At 35.0% G+C, this 19,080-nt stretch overlaps 1 long non-coding RNA gene across 2 annotated transcripts; it reads left to right on the top strand.

Moving 5' to 3' along the window:
- Positions 1-1,835: 1,835 nt before the first annotated feature.
- Positions 1,836-4,086, top strand: LOC128289199 (uncharacterized). 2 transcript variants are annotated; one of them, XR_008278893.1, is made up of 3 exons: positions 1,836-1,978; positions 2,447-2,530; positions 3,741-4,086. It is a non-coding gene; the product is annotated as an uncharacterized LOC128289199 (long non-coding RNA). The 2 variants fall into 2 exon arrangements; XR_008278891.1 differs by having other exon boundaries at positions 3,733-4,086.
- The last annotated feature ends 14,994 nt before the right edge of the window (positions 4,087-19,080 follow it).

Here is a 19,080-nt window from a genome sequence, read left to right as displayed (position 1 = left end):
AAGCGAAACTCGGCCCTTTCGGCATCATCGGAACTATGGCCTGAACTCTTCAGCCCGCTTCCTAATCAAGTCTACAGATGGCTTACTCAGCCTCACAAGGTCGAATCGATGGCATTACGGGCTCTTGGGGTGGATTATTCAAATTCGGAATTGTTGGACAGCCGGATTGGTTCGGGCATATTATGCGACCCACTCATTCATCATGGTAAAGAAGGCTTGTTTAGCCCCCTCACCTTGATTACTCGCAGATGACTGAGGTTCAACAGGCGGCGTCCCTTGTGCAGGAGCAGCCGCTACACTTTCAACGTCATCCGCCAAGGTTCTCTCTACATCGAGATCCATTTACTAATCAAAACAAAAATTTTAACCGTCAGAAGTCATCACACATTTAAACATTAACATTAAGGCATGTATAGCTAGACTCATACGTGCTATGGTAGTCCTAGAACCGACTAAACCATAGCTCTGATACCAATAAAATTGTAACACCCCTAACCCGAGACCGTCGCCGGAGTCGAACACGAGGTGTTAACAAACTTCAAACCACTTATTGATAATTTCCCAGACAAGCTGCCAATCTGTGTACTAGTCGCTTCAAAAATCATAACTTGAGTTCTACAACTCGAAAATCAGTTTCATAATTTTTCCCTGAAACTAGACTCATATTTCCATCTACAGATTTTTTTCTAGAATTTTTGGTTGAGCCAATTAGTACAGTTTTTTAGTTAAAGTCTCCCATGTTACAGGGGTCGACTATGCTGACCTTCGTGCGTTGCAACTCGAATAACTCCCTGTGCAGGGCTTCAATACTTATTCTGTTTGTTTGTATAGAAACTAGATTCAAAAAGGAATCTATAAATATATGGCATGATTTCTAAATGTCTCAGGTTAATTTATAATGAATTTTCAAAGTCGGAACAGGGAATCCAGAAACCGTTCTGGCCCTATTTCACGAAAACCAAAATATCTCTTAACATACAACTCATATGACCATTTCGTTTCTTCCATATGAATATAGAATCGTCAAGGTTCATTTACATAATTTATTCACTATTTAATTCCATTCCTACTATTTTTAGTGATTTTTCACATCCACATCACTGTTGCTGCCAGCACCTATTTCTAGGGTAGACTTTCTCTAACACATAGTTTCTATGATTCAACCACCCCTTTTTCATATATAGTCCAAAATATAATCATGATGACCCATTCTAATGGCTGGTCATTGCCAAACATTTCCGTGCCTCTTAATGAGCATATACATACGAAATGATTATAACATTATGCTCAAAACATTTATAAGCCATTTTCGCATGGCTATTCAAAATTTTACATACCAAGTTCAAACAAAACATAATAGCCTATACATGCCGAAATGTTCTCTTAGACTATCTAAGAAGAAGATACCAAAAAGTCGCTAGTCGGTGTGATGACTTCGACGACGGTCCCGAATACGCAAAAAGTCGAGTCCAAGAAACCTAAAATAGGTGACAAGCAATGTAATAGCCCGATTTTGGGTCTAGTCGGAACAGTGGTTTCGGGACCACAAACCCGACGAGAAAAAAAATTTATTTTTATTATATTTTTATAGTCTATAAATTTATGAAAATATTTCGTAAAAATTTTATTCGAAAATTTTGACGTTTGAGCACTCAATTTAGTCAAAAGGACTAAATTGTAAAAAGTTCAAAAGTTGAGTTCTTTATATATGAGGTGCCTAATTGTTATGAGTTTTAAATTGAAAGTCCTTATGTGACAATTATTCCTTTAATAAGTTAGTGAATGGATATTTGTTTGGTATTTTTGAAATTTGGTTGAAATAAAAAGGGTAATTTTGTAAATTAATTAAAATAACCTAATAAGACAAATGATAAAAGCTATCATTTTTTTTCATTCTTTCTTCTTCAACCGTGGGAAAGAACAGAAAATAGCAGCCATGGATGAGCTCCATTCGGCCAAGCTTTTATGGCTTATATAGGTATGGTTTTTGTCCCGTTTTTAATGATTTTCGTATTTTTGAGATCCCCGAAGCTTAAATTTTCTATTTCTACCAATTGATTGAAGAGAAATTAGAGTTTAAAAATTTACCCATTCATGATATGGTTGTGTTTTGATGATTTATAGTGGATAATGAATGTTTGATGTGTTAAATATGAGTTTTATTCAATGAATTTTGGTAAAAATGTCAAAAAGGGGTTAAATTGTGAAAGTTACAAATTGGTCATAAGTGTGTGAATTAGTGAAAATTTGGAGTTGCCATAGAAGAGAAAAATGTTCAGCATGTCTTAAACCTTATAGAAATTGAATAAAAATTAATTTACGAGCATTGGGGCAAAAGTGTAAATATGTAAAAGTTTTGGGGTCAAAATGAAAATTTGTAAAAAATATGATTTTTAGACCCATATGAATATTGTGACTGATTGGTAGGCTAAATGTGATGTTATAGATGATGAAAATTGAGACTTGGACCTAGAACGGAAAGAAATCGATTTATGGACGAGTATGTCCTTTTCACATTTGTGGTATCGAGGTAAGTTCAGTATGTAAACAATACCATGCTATACATGTATTTAAATGTTATCATTACATGAATTGTACAGATATTAATGTGTATGTAATTAATAGAAATATGATAAGACAAAGCCTTAATAGACGAGGAAAAATCCCGTTTGAACCTTAGGAATAGAATAGGATACGAGTGACATGTCACTAGGAATTATGAGTCTAGATGACTAGCTCGAGAGTGAGCATTGAAATGTCATGAGATATGAGGTAGCTTTAGCTACAATTGAAGCACTTATGTGCAAAGGCTTTTCGGAGTATCTAATTAGTATTCCAAGTGTTCAACGGGCAATCCAAGGAAAGAGTTAATGATGGTCTCAATGAGGTAAGTCATTGGTGAGTATGCACTCGAGTTATGTTACGAGTTGTGCAAGTATGTATACTAATCCTATGAGAATGCCTTGATATGTGATGATCTATGATGCATAATATGTATTCTTACCATGATGGATAAAATGGTGTTGTATTAATATTATGAACAATGATCATGAATGAGTAATTTAGCCTTGACAGATTTGAGTTACTACAGTAGTGTAACTTTGAAAATACACTAAAAATAGTGGAAAATGAGTTAGAGGCAGAATAAAATATGGGATTAAAGCTTAATGAGTCTATTTTCACTTGAAAGAAACAGAGGAAGAAAAAGAATTCCATATTGTTTGATATTTGAATTCTTGTGAAACAGGGTCTGAATGAATTCGAGATCCCCTGTTCTAACTTTAGAAATTCACCAAAACTTTTACAAAAATTATTAAGAGTTATACCTTACATGAATGGATTCCTTATTGAGTCTATTTTTATGGGGAATAAACGGCATGGTCGTTGGAATTTTTTACAGGGAGAAATTTGGTTTGTAGTGTACAGGGGTCAGAGTGGTCATACCCTGAAACAGGGAGACTTTAACTAATAAACTGTACTATTTGGCTTAACCAAAATTCTGGAAATTTTATGGAAAAAATAAAATAAGTCTAGTTTCAGGAAAATTAACGGAACTTAATTCGGAGTTTCGTAGCTCCAGATATAAATAATTTAGTGACCGTTGCTCAGAAAGACAGCTTGTAGTGAACTTGAAAATATGTTGTAAACATTGATAAAACAAGTTAATGAGTTGCTTATTGTTTTCATATGAACTTACTAAGCGGCTTACCCCTTCTTTCCCATGTTTTCTAGAGTTCCAGGTTAGCTCGGGTTGGAGGCCGTCAGAGATATTATCACCCTATCGAGTTAACGTTATCGGAGTAAGTAAACTCAAGTGATTCAGTCTATGGCATGTATAGGGATTTAATGTGAGTATGTAATATTATGATTTAGCCAAAGGCATTGGCTTGTTATTAAGGTAGTATTAGTCATGTAAATTGGCCTATGTCGGCTAATGACGTTATGGGCCCATATGATTATTCTTATGCATTTATGTTATTATTTCTTGTGATGTGGCTTACAACATGTATGCCTAGAGATTGAATTGAGATTCATTGATGAGCTAGTAACTAATGCAGGATTAAGTGATTGGTAAATAGTTAATAATGCTTCATGAATGGTTTGTGATGTAATGATAGTTATGTCTAGTATGTGGTAATGATATGGGCAAATTCTATAATATTTATTACATAAGAAAATAACTTGAGCATATCATGTTTGTAGATGTTTAAGAGCTCATTTATGCCACGTTGTGTGTTATTGGATAAGTATGTATCTATGCATGTGGTGTGAGAGTGACAAAAGGCTTAATAATTAGCCTATTTCTGGCCACACGGTTTGAGCACATGGGCGTGTGAAGCCTTAACGCAAGAGATTTTTCTAACTTTTTCATGAGTTCTCGATTGGGTCCTGAACCGCCCCGAATGCATGTATTGGGCCTCGTAAGCTCGCATAAAGGACAGATTGCATGTGAAAAGAAAAGTTTTTAATTATTTGAGATTTCATGGCCCTGTTTAGTATGGAAGTGTTAGTAAAAGTCAGGTAGCACCTTGAACCCCGTCCCGGCGTCGGATGAGGGCGAGAGGTGTTACAAGCAAACACCGAATGAGTATATAACTCAGTAAGTCATAAGCAATGCACTACCAACCATTAATAACATTATCGCAAAAGGAAACAAAATGGAACGAGGCTAATTACTCCATTCAAACCGAACTATACCATAGTTCCTTAGACCGTTCGATTCAACCACATACCAAGTTACACATTCACATTCCATATACTAATCAATAGGATATTTGAAGCATTTCTATACACCATTTTGTTTTCGTGACAATCATACATCTACATGACCTTTCACTCATTCCACGATAATTCTTATGTACGTGACTTCAATTTACATTGTCACATAGGTTCAAACTTACCAAGCTCAACCCCAAATATAAACATAGCACCTATTAGCCATGAACTCAAGGTACTTACCCGATCCGCTGTCTGTGATCAACTCAATAGTGTCGCACACTCAGTGTCAATAGTGATTCAAAAGCATATAGTGAGTCCGCACACTTAGTGCTATATAATCAACTCGCACACTTAGTGCTATATGATCAAACTCGCACACTTAGTGCTGTACAAGTTTTAAACCCGCACACTTAGTGCCATTCTCATGATCACAAATGTTTATACCCGCACACTTAGTGCCGAAATCAACAACTCAATACATCTCACCTATTTTCCTTTCATTCAATACTTCCATCACCACATACATACATGTATATAAATTCATCATTCCTTTCGGCATAATTATATAGACATTATGTCTATTCAAATCAATACAAAATATATGCTTAGTGACTTACCTTGTGTTGGGTAAAATAGTCCAAGTCGGCTACTCGATGACCTTCGTCTTTCCCTTGCTTGATTCTCCTTCTTTAACTCCTTGAGCTTAATCTTGATGCAAGTATAGCCAAATCTCTTCCTAATCCCCTTCCAAACCAAACATGAAGCAAAAATTCCTTCCTTCCTCTTTGGTATTTTCGGTCAAGAGAGAATGAAATGGATGAGCAAAATTTTTTTCTTTTCTTTTCTTCAATGCACGGCAATGGGGGTTCACTCACACACATTTTTTTTCTTTCTTTATTACCCATACTTATTTGTTTATTGTTTCTCCCTAATGCACCAACAAAACATGTTTCATGACATGTTTAGCCCATACTCCTTGGCATGGCCGCCACCTCCTATAAAAGAGGGATATTTGACATGCAAGGCCATTGTTTTGCATGCATGCTTTAATTAGTCATCACACATTTCCCCATCATACTTTCAAAGTTTTCTACTAGGTCCTTTCTAAGCATTAAATTATGAGTATTAAATTATTTTTATGCCTCGGTTTTGCGGTCCCGAAACCACATTCCGACTAGGGTCAATTTTGGACTGTCACAATGGTGGTCGTATGTAGCTGAAATGTTAGTAAACTATTTGTAATGAGAATTTTTGTAACACCCCAAAATAAGGCCTCGGAGTTTTAAGGGTATTTTAGGAATTTTAGCCTTTGAATGTTCAGAATTTTGTAACATGGCATATTGGTAATGCTTTCAATTATGGTTTTTAGAAAATTCAATCAACTTTTGAAAAATAAGCTTTAAATAGCTTTAATTTTGAAAATAGGACTAGGTTTCAAAAGATTCAAAATTATGAGTTTTTATGAAGCAATTAAACGAAATTTTTAAAACCAACATATTTCTTCCTTCCCAGCTACAATTTTTCACATCAACTTTTCCCCAAAACTAGTGTTGTCGTCCCTTGATTCTCTCTTATTATGTCAATCAATTTTGAACTCCAATTCTTAATCCTCTTTTATTTCTATCACCCTTGAACCTTAAACCTCTATAAAAGACTAAGAAAAACACCCAAAAATACCATAGTTCCTCCATTATGAAGCTTTCAGCTTTTTCGGGTTTATGATCATTCGCTCAATTTTCATCAAATAAGGTAAAGATTCATCTTCCTATTAGTTTTAAATGTTATTTAGTCATTAAAATCAAATTTTTAGCCATTAAATTGCATGTTTTAAATAAAAGCTGAAAATTAGGTCGTGAATGGTAGATTTCAAGATTTTGAATAAAATGTGGTTCCAAAATATTTTTCAACTTGTTTTACCATGATTAGAAGGTTTTTAAACTTACTTTGAAGTTTTGTTAAATATTTCTTGAGTTTTAAGGAATTTTCAGAAAATAGCCTTAAAACATGTCGAAGAAGTCGATACTATGTTAAAGGTTTCGGTTACATGAAAATTTAGTTAGGCTTAAGTTTTGTATGCTTGTAATGAGTCCTTGGCTGATTTTTGGATGTATTGTTGTGTGAATTTGTTGTGTTGAAGCTTCACATTTGATAAAACCTTCTATGGATAGAGATAAAGGCAAGGAAAAGCTAGTTTGAGCTTTCAACTTTTCTGCGAAAGTATAATTGGTAAGTGTTTGGGATAATTACTTGTGGACATGATTCAATGCAATATTTGGGATTTTAGTAGTTGCCTAAACCCCTACTCTAAATTCTGAATGTACGCTTTCTCATATCTATGTTATCTTATGAATAAAGTGCTTATGTGTTTGTAAACATGTGAATTGAGATGAGATGTTATAACATGTGATATATGGTTATGATAACTATTGTGAAAGTGAAAATATGTACGTGTTATGTATATGTCAAATGTTAGTGACAGTATGTTGCTAAATATGCAAATATGCAATGATTGTCAACGGATAATCAGTATGTGATATGTGTTCAATTTTGGATATTTTGGCCTTGCGATCTTGAAACTGTTGGATATGCTTCCCATGCCATAGGATTGTGAGTACTTACCAATATATACAACAATTTTGGGTGTTGAGGCCCTGGGACATGTTGGAGGGATAAGGGAATGTGAGCTAAGCTCTATTCAACGGGACATGTGAGGGGAAATACGGAGAGTGTTAGTTTTCTACTTCACTTTTGGGACATGTTTGACTCTATGAGTCTATATTTGGTGTGTTGGATATCAGCGTATCCAATGAGTGATGATAGAGCTCACTTTTATGTTTCATAGCTCAAATGCCAAATTATCTTAAAATGTATATATGATATATGCCAAAATGAGTATGTGGTTGCTATACATATTATCTTAAATTATGAATATGTGAGTTTTACGATATGTATTTATATGACATGTGGCCATTATGCAATTTATCTATAAACCTAAATTTTGAGTATTGTGACATATGCTTAAATGTTAGGTGATTATATGTGTAATAGGACATATGCTTATAAGTGAATATGATTACCATGTAAAAGAACTAGTAATAGTGCATGAGTAAGTATAATATGACACTAGAGTTAGAACTGTTGAGGTTATGCTATATGGGTGTTTCATTGATGATTGATGAATTGTTTGCATTTTGGTTATTCTAGACATTCACTGAGCCTGTTAAGCACACCCACCCCCTTTTTTAACCATTGTAGATTAGTTGTGTGTCAGTGTGAGCGGTGTGGTTCCGAGAGGTGATCCAAGCAAGACTTTTGCATTATTTTATAGGTGTATTATATTTATTTACGTTTTGGGGAAAATGAAAATATGGTAGACTTGATTATAACCATGTTAACTTCTAAACATTTTACCAGTTTTTAGTTCGGTTTATCCGGATTACATGTTATTATTATGTTTGAGTTCATGAACATGAGAATAGATTGACGTTACTTGCTTGAACACGATTTTTCGATATTGAATTGTTAATTAGGTCATTGAATGATTATTTGTCAAAGTAATTGATGTATGATATTTAGAAACTAAATTGGAATGGATTAAATGCATATGTATGTTGCATTTTTGAGGTCTAGAGCAGAGATATCGATAATTTGGTTTTAAAATCGATACCTCTTTGTGTTGAGACATGCAAGAAGTCAGAATAGAGATTTGGTATCGATACCTTTTCTCAAGTATCTATACCCAGGGTAAATTTATCGATACTTCATGGTAAGCATCAATAATTTTTGGGACTTTGGGATTTAGTCGAGAAACAAAATGCAAGTTTGGTATCGATTTTCCAGGTGGTATCGATACGACACAAAAAATATCGGTACCCTAGTGTCAGTATCGATACCTACGGACCTAGTTTAAGAATTTTTCTACATGGACCTTGTGCATGTTAATACTTGTTTTTAAGACTATTTATGGTATGTTTTGCATGTAATAATGATAATTAACCAATAAAGTGACCTAAAACCTACAAGCATACTATAATAAATGACATTTTACTTAGATTAAACTTTCCACTTATTGTGAGTGAGATGAGACAGTGGTATGGCATCTCAATATTTGACCTACTGGTATTAACAAACAAAAAATTTTCAATAATACAAAATAAAAAAGGCTTAATGGTGTTCAAAGCCCTAAAAAATTTTCAAAAAAAAAAAGCCATTAAGCCCCTACTTTTTTTTTTGTAACCAATTGGGTACTTGACTGCCTATAAACGTGTTATCATTTAAGTAAAATATCACACCATTAATATATAACAGTAAATCAACGGTGTCTGCAAGTATACGGGTACAATTGTAATATATTATATGTGTACAACAGAACAGATGAAGTATTCCAAGGATCGTACCCAAGAGAGGATGGAATAAATCAATTAAAAAGCTTTTTTACAATAACAAGTTTAAATAGTAATAATTAAATCATATATTACACCAAATCATAAAAGGGTGTAACAAGAGAAATTAAGCAACTAAAATAAATAAATGAGAAAATAAACAGATGACTAAATTGATTAAAAAAATCAGGAAGATTAACTCGTTTCAGTGTTTGTAACTAATTTCGGACTAAGGTATTATGGTATATTAGCTATCAATTAACTAATTATTACCTCTTGGCCTCTAATTAATTAATCAATTGGTTGATCCTTACTTATCTCCCAACCTTACTTTCTCAACTAGGATAAACTATGATTTACTCTGTTAGAATTATCTCCCAACCTCAGCTAACCTATGATTACTTCCTAGCGTTGTCAAGCCTAGGGTTTAGGAACATATAATCTAAACCAACTAATCCTCTTGGGAAACCCTAAATCCTATATTAATCACATCCACATCCACTTGTTTCTCTCCCCTAAGGGATTTAGCCACTCAGGTTATTAATAATCTTAATCTCAATTGAAATAAACATGTAATCAACATAAAAAATCAAAAGAGAAAAGAGATTAGAATAAACTTGATTTTATGTAGAATGAAGAACATTGTAGTAAAATAAACTTGGATTTGATGTAGAATAAAGAACAGTGTAGTAAATCTCTCGATTTGAATATCGAATAACGTCGCTTGCAAAGAAGAAATAAGTTTAAATACTTCAATAATATTAAAGAGCTCTCAGATTGAAACTGTTTCCAAGAGGAAAAACAAAGAGTTTAGAAAAGCCAAAACAAAACTAAATTTAATCCTAATCCTAAACTAATAGGGTTTTTGAGTGCATCTAAGACGACTTAGTTACATCAAACCCCTAAGGTCTTGTTTATAGGAGTGTTGGCAAATAGAATTAGGCCTTCTACGTGTCCTAGTTCTTTGTATAAAGTCGATTGTGTGGATGAAAATAGCTCTAGCAGACGTGGGAAACACGTCAACCTATGTCGTGCCGTGGGCCTTGCATGACGCGACTCGATAGGTGTTCCACACCTTGTATGATTTGTTTCATGCTTTAACAGCTCGGGAAGCTTGTGCATCACACTTGTCTGTTGCTTCCACATCAATTGGCCCTATAATCCATCATCCTACACACTCAATTATACATATTAGCACTACCTAAGGCCCGCATCGACCTAATAGGTCACAACACTCATAAAATGTGTTAAAAAACACTTACTTTTCTAATATTTAATTCTGCCTATTAAGTACCGAAAACATAATATAGAATACTAGATTGTCTAGAAAACAAGCTCCTTAAGTGCGGAAATAGACAAAAATAACTACTACATTTGAAGGCAAGTTAGCACTTGAATTGTTAAAATGCATCAAAAAGGCCCTTTGACCATTAACTTTAACAATTGATTGTTAGAGTTAACCATCCCTAATTTTTTGTGTGGCTAGTTATGATTGGCTAATTTTTTTTTCTAATGGGACTAATAGTTGGGTTAAAATGGGTAATGGTTTAGTAGTTTAGGTACCAGTTTTGACCAAAAAAAAATTTTAGGGTACCAATTTGGGAAAAATAGTATCATTTAGGCACCATTTTGTTGTTTAAGCAAAAAATTAAGGGCAGTTAACTTTAATGGTCAATTGTTAAAGTTAACGATTAAAGGGCCTTTTCGATGCATTTTGACCATTCAAGTACCCAATTGAGTGCAAAAAAAGCATTGGCTTAATTACTTTTGTGGATAAAGTTTGAGGGCCTTTTTGATATATTTTGAAAGTTTAAATACCTAATTGAGTGCAAAAAAAAAAAAAACAAATGCAGGGGCTTAATTGGTTCTTTTTGAAAAAATATTGAGGGGTTTTTAGACCATTAAGCAAAAAAAAAAAAAACAAATAAAAATGCAATACAGGCCATAAAGTAAATTGCACAATCAAATATGTTAGGTGGCTGATACTGAGAAATATCATATGTTAGTTTCATGAATGTCCTCACTCAAAAGATGTATGTTATATGTATATTTTCTAATTCTTAGTTTTCTATTTAGAATATCTTTATCATAGTAACTTAACTTCCTTTCCTAGGTTATAGCTTCCATAAAGATGGATTAAAGGTAGTGAGCTTTTAACCATAATTTACTTTATAACTTAATTACTTAAAATTTTACTTTTTCTCAAGGGAACTATGATTATTTCTTATCTTACCATGTCATCAAACTAATGCATGTTGATATCCTATATGATTAGGATGCTTTTTTTAACATAATATGTAACCAAGTTTTTTTTCTTTTTTTTAAAAGAAATGTTTAATGTGCTAGCCTCCACCTCCATAATGCAACCCCTAATATTTCACCAAGATTTTTAGTTTTTCTTTCATTTCAAAAGAATGTATTTATTATAACGAACTTCATAAGTGATGTTCACTTCTTTTCAGGTTAATGATTGCTACAAATCGTCTTCTTGGAAAAGAAATGTTATATTTTGACCAATCCAAAGCCTATGATACTATGGAAATAAAGCTATAGTGGGGCATCCCTTTGACAACTGAACATCTAAGGTATGTATAATGTGACTAACAATGCATATAAAATAATAATTGAAAACTAATGAATGTTTCTGCTTTAAAACAATAAGATTAACAATGTGTATAAAACAATAATTGAAAACTAAAAAACTTTTGCTTTCAAAGGATGCCTAATGAAAGTTTCTACCATTATAACTTATCACCTAATTGTTCTTAATTTGGAAGCATAAATAAAAAATATCATAAAGATCTGTCTTGATTTACTCGAGAGCCAAAAAGTTGTAATACCCTCGACCCGATCCTATTCACCAGATTTAGATCTCGAGTGTTATCATTCTAACACAGACTTATACATAGCCAAAACATACAATTTTCAACAAATACGTCTTATTTAGTAAAGTTACTCAGCCAACTTACGTTTGGATTTATAAGGTGTACTTACAACTGTTTAAACAACGCCTTTTACTCGATGAGGACTAACAACTATACATATCTTGCTTATTTATGAGGCTCTGTTTGTTCTACCTCTAAATAATATTATTGGCTACACTACAAGACTTATAGACAATTTCATGGTTTTTTCTATCAAACTCGAATGCACCGCTTCACTTGTTCTATCTGCATAACAGCCCATGTCGCCATTCATTGGCGTAGCCCTGGCATTGTCCCTCCTAACATAATCTCATCAACATACTCGTGACATAAAAACACAAAGGTAAGATCGATAGAGCTTAAGGAGTAAACCCTTCATTACCTAATTTGCAATCGGGGACTCCATTGTCCATCCCCTTCTTCTTATCTTTCACTCTAGTGAGTACATCGTTAAGGTGCCATTCCTTACGCCTCAAAAGCCATATCTTGCCCTAATATCATAACTGATCTCTTACATATCCATTACCTCATTCATGTACTCATTTGCCCTTACCTAGTTCCTTAACCATTCCTATTTCAGAGGACCAAACAAATAGAATACTCTTGATTCGCCACGTACTCTGGCAGATTCCAGCCTCACTATTGGTACCTTACTACTATGTAGGATTTGCCTTTACATTCCATATAGGGCTTACTTTCTGAGTTTTCCAAACACATTATTCCTTTAGAATACCATATACATCGTTCTTTCATAAATTATCCAGGATTTTTTTTTCTTTCGTTCAGGGTCCGCCACAATGGCATTCCCTTCAGATGGTTGCCATAATGGCCATTCTTTTATACTACACCACAAAGGCATCCCTTTTCAAAGATAGCCAGAAACGCCAATTTAACAGAGCTAGCCACAAAAGTTTCCTTTAACAGAGATTGTCACAAAAGCTTTTCTTCACCCGGTGATTTAGGCGATAGGGATTTTCCTAGACTCACACTTAGTAAGGTTTGCCCCTCATCATCCTAGGATACACAGGAAACCACATTAGGTATTAACCTTAAACTTTTCCATATGATTTCATATCCCACTAGCTACGTTCTTACACGATATGGTCTTTTTCCCATATGATGTCATGACCTACCAGTTACGGTCTTACATGATATGGTCGTCTTTAGTGCCATGGCCATGGACTTGTCCTTTTAGATATTTGTGTTTTTAGTCTTGACGGACCAATTGCATTAATCCGGAGATAGACACAAACTCATCATGCACCGACTCACTCATGATACATTCCTATACTTAGCAGACATGCATGTACATCCTATCAGACTCGTTCTTACTTTCAGACATAAGCACACTATAATCATTCAAATTCATAAGTTTTACATTTCTTATCAGATTTGTCACATTATACTTTACTAGTTTCAATCTCATGTTTTGGAAATTTAGCATAGAAGTTTCTAGATAAGAATAATACACATGCAAGAGTCAATCTAAGAACTCATTTGACAAGCCCATCATAGATTGACACCGTTCAAGACTCAACACTCGATTCATATAGACACCCAAACTATTTCATATATTATCGCTTATTTCTAAACATACTCACACAACCTTATGTTAACTTTAGGATCCACGGTCAAAAACACATATCATACTCAAAACACATTCATACATTCATAGATGTAATTAATCATCACAAATACCCATACACTTGCGCTCGTCTAACCTTTCATCAAATAAAAAGTCTAAGTTATATCTGATTTTGACCAGACCTTACTTGCATACTCATCATTCTACTTTTCATTCATGAATTTTTGTACATAATATTTTTTCTTACGTAATTCCCTTATGTTTTACTCGTCTAATAAATAATCAAATTTCATTATTAGTTAATCATCTATACCCATAGTTCACATTTCACAGTATACATTCCAAATGAACACATACATAGTCATGATTAAATGTCATAGCACTCGTGCACAATCTATCACATACTAGAGTCACCAGATTCTTTATCAAATGTTCTTACTATCCTAAACAATCATTTATGCACTCACTCATTATTTTTGGAACTTAGTTTATAAATAACTTATCCAAAAGATTCACAAGAACCAGAATAAGAGAACTCAGATTTGACCAGACCACATATTTATTAACTTAATCTTAGCTTAATACTCACTTCGTCACTAATTTAGAACCACCAAGCTTCGTACCCAACACACATACCATCAATTTCATATAGATATATTGTAGTCTGATCAAAATATATATAAGTTTTAGTGAAGAAACTTACTCGATCCTCACCTAAAGCAACTGGCACACCAGATCCAACCATCTAACTTACAATCATAGAATATGAAGGAATCCTATACTTTAGATGTTACAACCTGAAATTTGGGTTGGAAGTTTTGAGTTTTGTAGGTAGGGTCAGTGGCTAGATCAGACAATTGGGTTGGTTGTTGTGTTTTAATGTTAGAATGGGCCTACTGGTCTAGTTTTTGGTTGGGTGTTAGTTTAGCTTAGGTCCAGAGTTCAAGTCCTCATGTGCGCTTTGAGGAATTTGTTTCATTTTTTATGCTTTTAAGTTTTGAGTATTTATATTTTTCTATTTTATTTTTATTTTAAATGGGTTATAATAAATTTGATTAAAAACACACACACGTTCTTTTTCTCTTGTTTTTTTTTCAATTTCGAGATTTTTTTCTTCTATTTCGTTTCTATTCATCAAGTTAATCTAGGGTTTGTCGTCATCATCGTTGATTGATTGGGCTCGAGTTCGATTGGATCGGTTCAAAATTGGTTGTGCTTGTAACTGAGGTCTCAAAGTTGGTTTGGGTGAGCAAATCGATCGATTTTGGTGGTTGCTATCGCGAATTAAGGTGGGGGTTCGAAAAATTTTCCTTTCTGTTATTGACGAAATTCTGATTTGGTTCTGTGAATTTCGACATGGTTTGTAGGCTTTTAAAGTTATCATTTGAAGTGTCAATTATTGCGGCTTTGCATAAAAATTCTACTAGTTAGGGTGTGTTTTTGTACTGTTAGAGGTTAAGGATCATTTGATGTTGGAATTCATGTTCTCCGAACTGTTTTAGAGTGGTTTTGTGACCACATGGGGGGCCACATGGGCATGTGCCTATTCACACAGCCTTGTCGAATTAGGAATTAGGGTTCTCGGGCAAGATTAGGTGCCACAACGCCTGGCCACATGGCCATGTGGAAAATTTGGGGAAATTAGTCGATTTTCACACAGTCATGTCTCCTGGGCACACGGGAATGTCTGTTTGGGAATTTAGGGTTTTCGATGATTTTTTGTGCCACATGGCCTGGGCACACAGGCATGTGTCCCACACGGGCGTGTGTGATCTTCACAGGGCTGTGTCGCTTTTGCTCTTAATTATTAGCACTTTTGGACAGTGAGTTACACGGGTTGTTCACACAGGTGTGTACCCCCTCCACATCGGAGTGTGGGGCCTTCACGCGAGCATTGATGACCTCCACATGGGCGTGTAGTCCTCCACACGGCCTGGGTAATTCCAAACGATCGGGAGAAACGACCATGAGGTCCAACCTTGCCAATTTTTTTTATTATTTTCATTTATTACCTATTTGTGGTTCTGTGTGTTCTGACCCTTGCCTAGGTCTTAGTAAGGGTAGTCGGGATTAATTCTATTTTGAGTCGGGCTTATTTGTTTTATGCAATCGTTGCAATAGTTAAGTGGTTCGTTAATGTGATATTGCCTAATAAATATATGTCTGCTTTAGTGGTTAACTAATGTGGGTCTGTGTATGACTATTTGGAAATTGTGTACATCGATTCTCTAAATGCAACACCCCAAAACTCGATCTAGAAGTTTAGCCCGAATTTCGGAGGTCACATTGATCACCAAAGTGATCATAGGAAAATTTTTAGTTTAACCATCTAGAAAACAAACAGTATTTAAGTGATGCAAAACTCTTTGCTGTAAAATCCCGATATAACAAAAATTTTCGTCTGAAAGACGCTTTTGTGCGTAAAACCTAAAATTTATACCACAATATTCAAAATAAAACTTACAATTCAAAATGTTTACTTATAAATGCGAAATTTATGAAAATGCTTTTAAGGTTGATTCTAAAACGTGACTGTCTGAGACCTCCGACGTGCCTAGTCTAGCAACAGCAAACAGAAATACCTGACAAAGGGAAACTAAGGGGGGTGTGCTATGTAAGCCTAGTGTGAGATCAAAATGACAGAAAAACAAAAATTCAGTGCAACAATAAAAACAAAATATCACATTGGCAATCCGATATCCAAATAATAATCATCATAACCAAAACAGAACCATCAGTATTGAACACATCGATCTATATATCATTAATCTCGCAATCAGACACACAAAATGTAGAACAAATGCAAAAACTTGAAACCCACCCATCCAATAAAACATATTTTCGTCCCCCATTCACACCACAAATGAGCTATAAGAAACTCAACTAGCCCTGCACACCACGTAGGACATCGAAAGGCCCATCCAACCTTACACACCATGAATGTGGAACAAAACCACTTAAATAATGAAACCAAATTGAGTTGCTGTGAATATCGATCATATGTGCGGTCACCGCTATATGAACTTATTACGCTTAAAAGCGCCAAATTAGATCAGACTTCCTTCTCTTCATACCCCAAACTCGAAATCATAATACAAATGCAATAATGCACACCAAATACTGTCAATTACATAGATGCAGAAGCTCGTAATCAGCCAGTCAATTACAAAATCGATGTACACAATTTCCAAACAATCACTCACACACCCACATCACGTAACCACTGAAGCAGACAGATATTTGTTAGGAAATATCACATTAACGAACCACTTAAATATTGCAATGATTTCAAAAAATAGATAACTCAGAGTCAAAACAAAATCCCGACTAACCTTACTAAGACCTAGCTAAGGGTCGCAACACACAAAACCACAAGCAGGTCAGAAATAAACATAATACAAAAATTTGGCAAGGAATAACCACAAGGCTATGTGGCCCAGCCGTGTGATTTTGCCCAGGACGTGTAGGGGTCTACACTCCCAAGCGAAGGCCGCACATGCCCGTATGAAGGCCCTATATGCCTTTGTCGAGGGGGCACACGCCTGTGTGAACATCCTGTGTAACTCATTGTCCAAAAGTTCTAAAAATAAAGAGTAAAGGAGACACGATTGTGTGGAGGCCCCACACATCTATACGGGACACATGCTCGTGTGGCCAGGCCGCGTGGCACAAAAAAATCAAAACCCTAAATTCCCACACACACACGCCCGTACGCCGAGGGGACACGGTCGTGTGGCCTGGCCAAACCTAATCCTGCATGAAATCCCTAATTCCCAATTCCACACGGCTACGTGAACAAGCACACGCCCGTGTGGCCACTCATTTAATCACAAAACCACACTGAAACAACCTGCAAAACGTGCCTTTGATGTTAATACAATCCCCAACCCTCAATAACACAGAAATACACAAAAACACCCAGAATTTCAAGCAATCCCACAACAATCAACACTTCGAATTTCCAATTTCAAAACACACAAAATATGTCGAATTACATGGAAAAAAATTAGAAATTTGAAAATGAAAAGGGAGAGTTTCTGAATACACACCTTAGACGCAATAGCAAACACCAGAATCGTTCGATTCACTCCTCCAAACCAATTCAAAAACCTCAATTTAACATATCAATTTATAAAACTTCAGTTTAACAATAAAAGAAAATGAAAGGAATTCTATGTAAACCCAAAAACAAAACTTACCTTTTCCACTTTTGAAAAATCAAATACATATAGAAAAACTCCCTCGAGAAACAACAATTAACAAAAGAAACAATGAATTAAAAGCAATTGATTTATTGTGGGGAAAAAAGTAAAACAAAGAAAATAAAAAAATGGTCTACAAAGAACTCAAACCATGGGAAAAACGTGGATTTGTTGAGTTTTTTCATTATCCTCCAAAAATAAAATAATAAAAGTGATAAATAAATATCTCAAACTTAAAACAAATTTAAGACAAAAAGAAATAAATAATCCCTCAAAATACACAGATAAGGATTCAAACTCAGAACCCAAAGGTACATTAACACTCACTCAACCACTAGACTAGCAGGGCAATTTTGACATCTGAATGCAAAGACAAACTGAAATGTCTGATCTGGCCGCTGACCCAACCTACAAACCTAAAAACTTCTAACCTTAAACCTGGGGTGTTACAACACAACCCTCCTTAAAGAAATTTTGTCCCCGAAATTTCCAAATAAAAAAATAGTGGTATAGAACAAGCTACACCACTACGCTTTGATTGCGCACTCTAGTCCCAAAGCACTACCACACTAGACTTGAACTCAAGACTTCACACACAACCAAAACGCTTAGTCATTGAAGCAGATACATACTTGTTCATCACACACACAAACGTTAACCAACGAATAAGCAATCAATGTCATTCAAATAAATAATACACAGTATCACGACAACCTACAACCATACCTGTCTCAATGTCGTCGCTAACACTCTCTAGTTCGATGCTTTGTGGACCTGCATCTAAGACACGCCCCTAACTTCTTCCAGCAGTCACCCGAATGGTGCTTCTTACAGTGCTCACAAAACGGAGCACTTACCACTACTAACACCCACCGCCAAACCTTTATTGTCACACAAATATGTTCAACTCGCTTCACAGACTGAGGCACCAACCTGGAAGGACTGTGATCTCTCTTCTTTCCACAAACCACACACCTATCTTGAAGTGTTTGACTAGTCTCCCTTATCCTAGCCCTAAACATTTTCTCTAGTACTTCCCCCACTACTTGAGTCAATGCCTCAGAACCAAGCTTCGGGTAATCGCTAGCAAAAATTGACGAAATCATACAGACCCTAACTCCTTGTCAGACTTACGCCTCGGAGAAGTACACTACTCCCTGCGATCTTGCTTACCTTCAGAATCCATATCAGTCTTGTCTCTAACACAGAATATCTACATTTTCAAAGAACGAAGACAATTTTAAATACTAAAATCTATCATTTCTAAT

This window comes from Gossypium arboreum, chromosome 2, assembly GCF_025698485.1.
Source record: "Gossypium arboreum isolate Shixiya-1 chromosome 2, ASM2569848v2, whole genome shotgun sequence".
NCBI classification, from domain to species: domain Eukaryota; kingdom Viridiplantae; phylum Streptophyta; class Magnoliopsida; order Malvales; family Malvaceae; genus Gossypium; species Gossypium arboreum.
The sequence above is the reverse complement of the archived record's forward strand: the minus strand, read 5'-3'. Positions and strand labels throughout refer to the sequence as shown.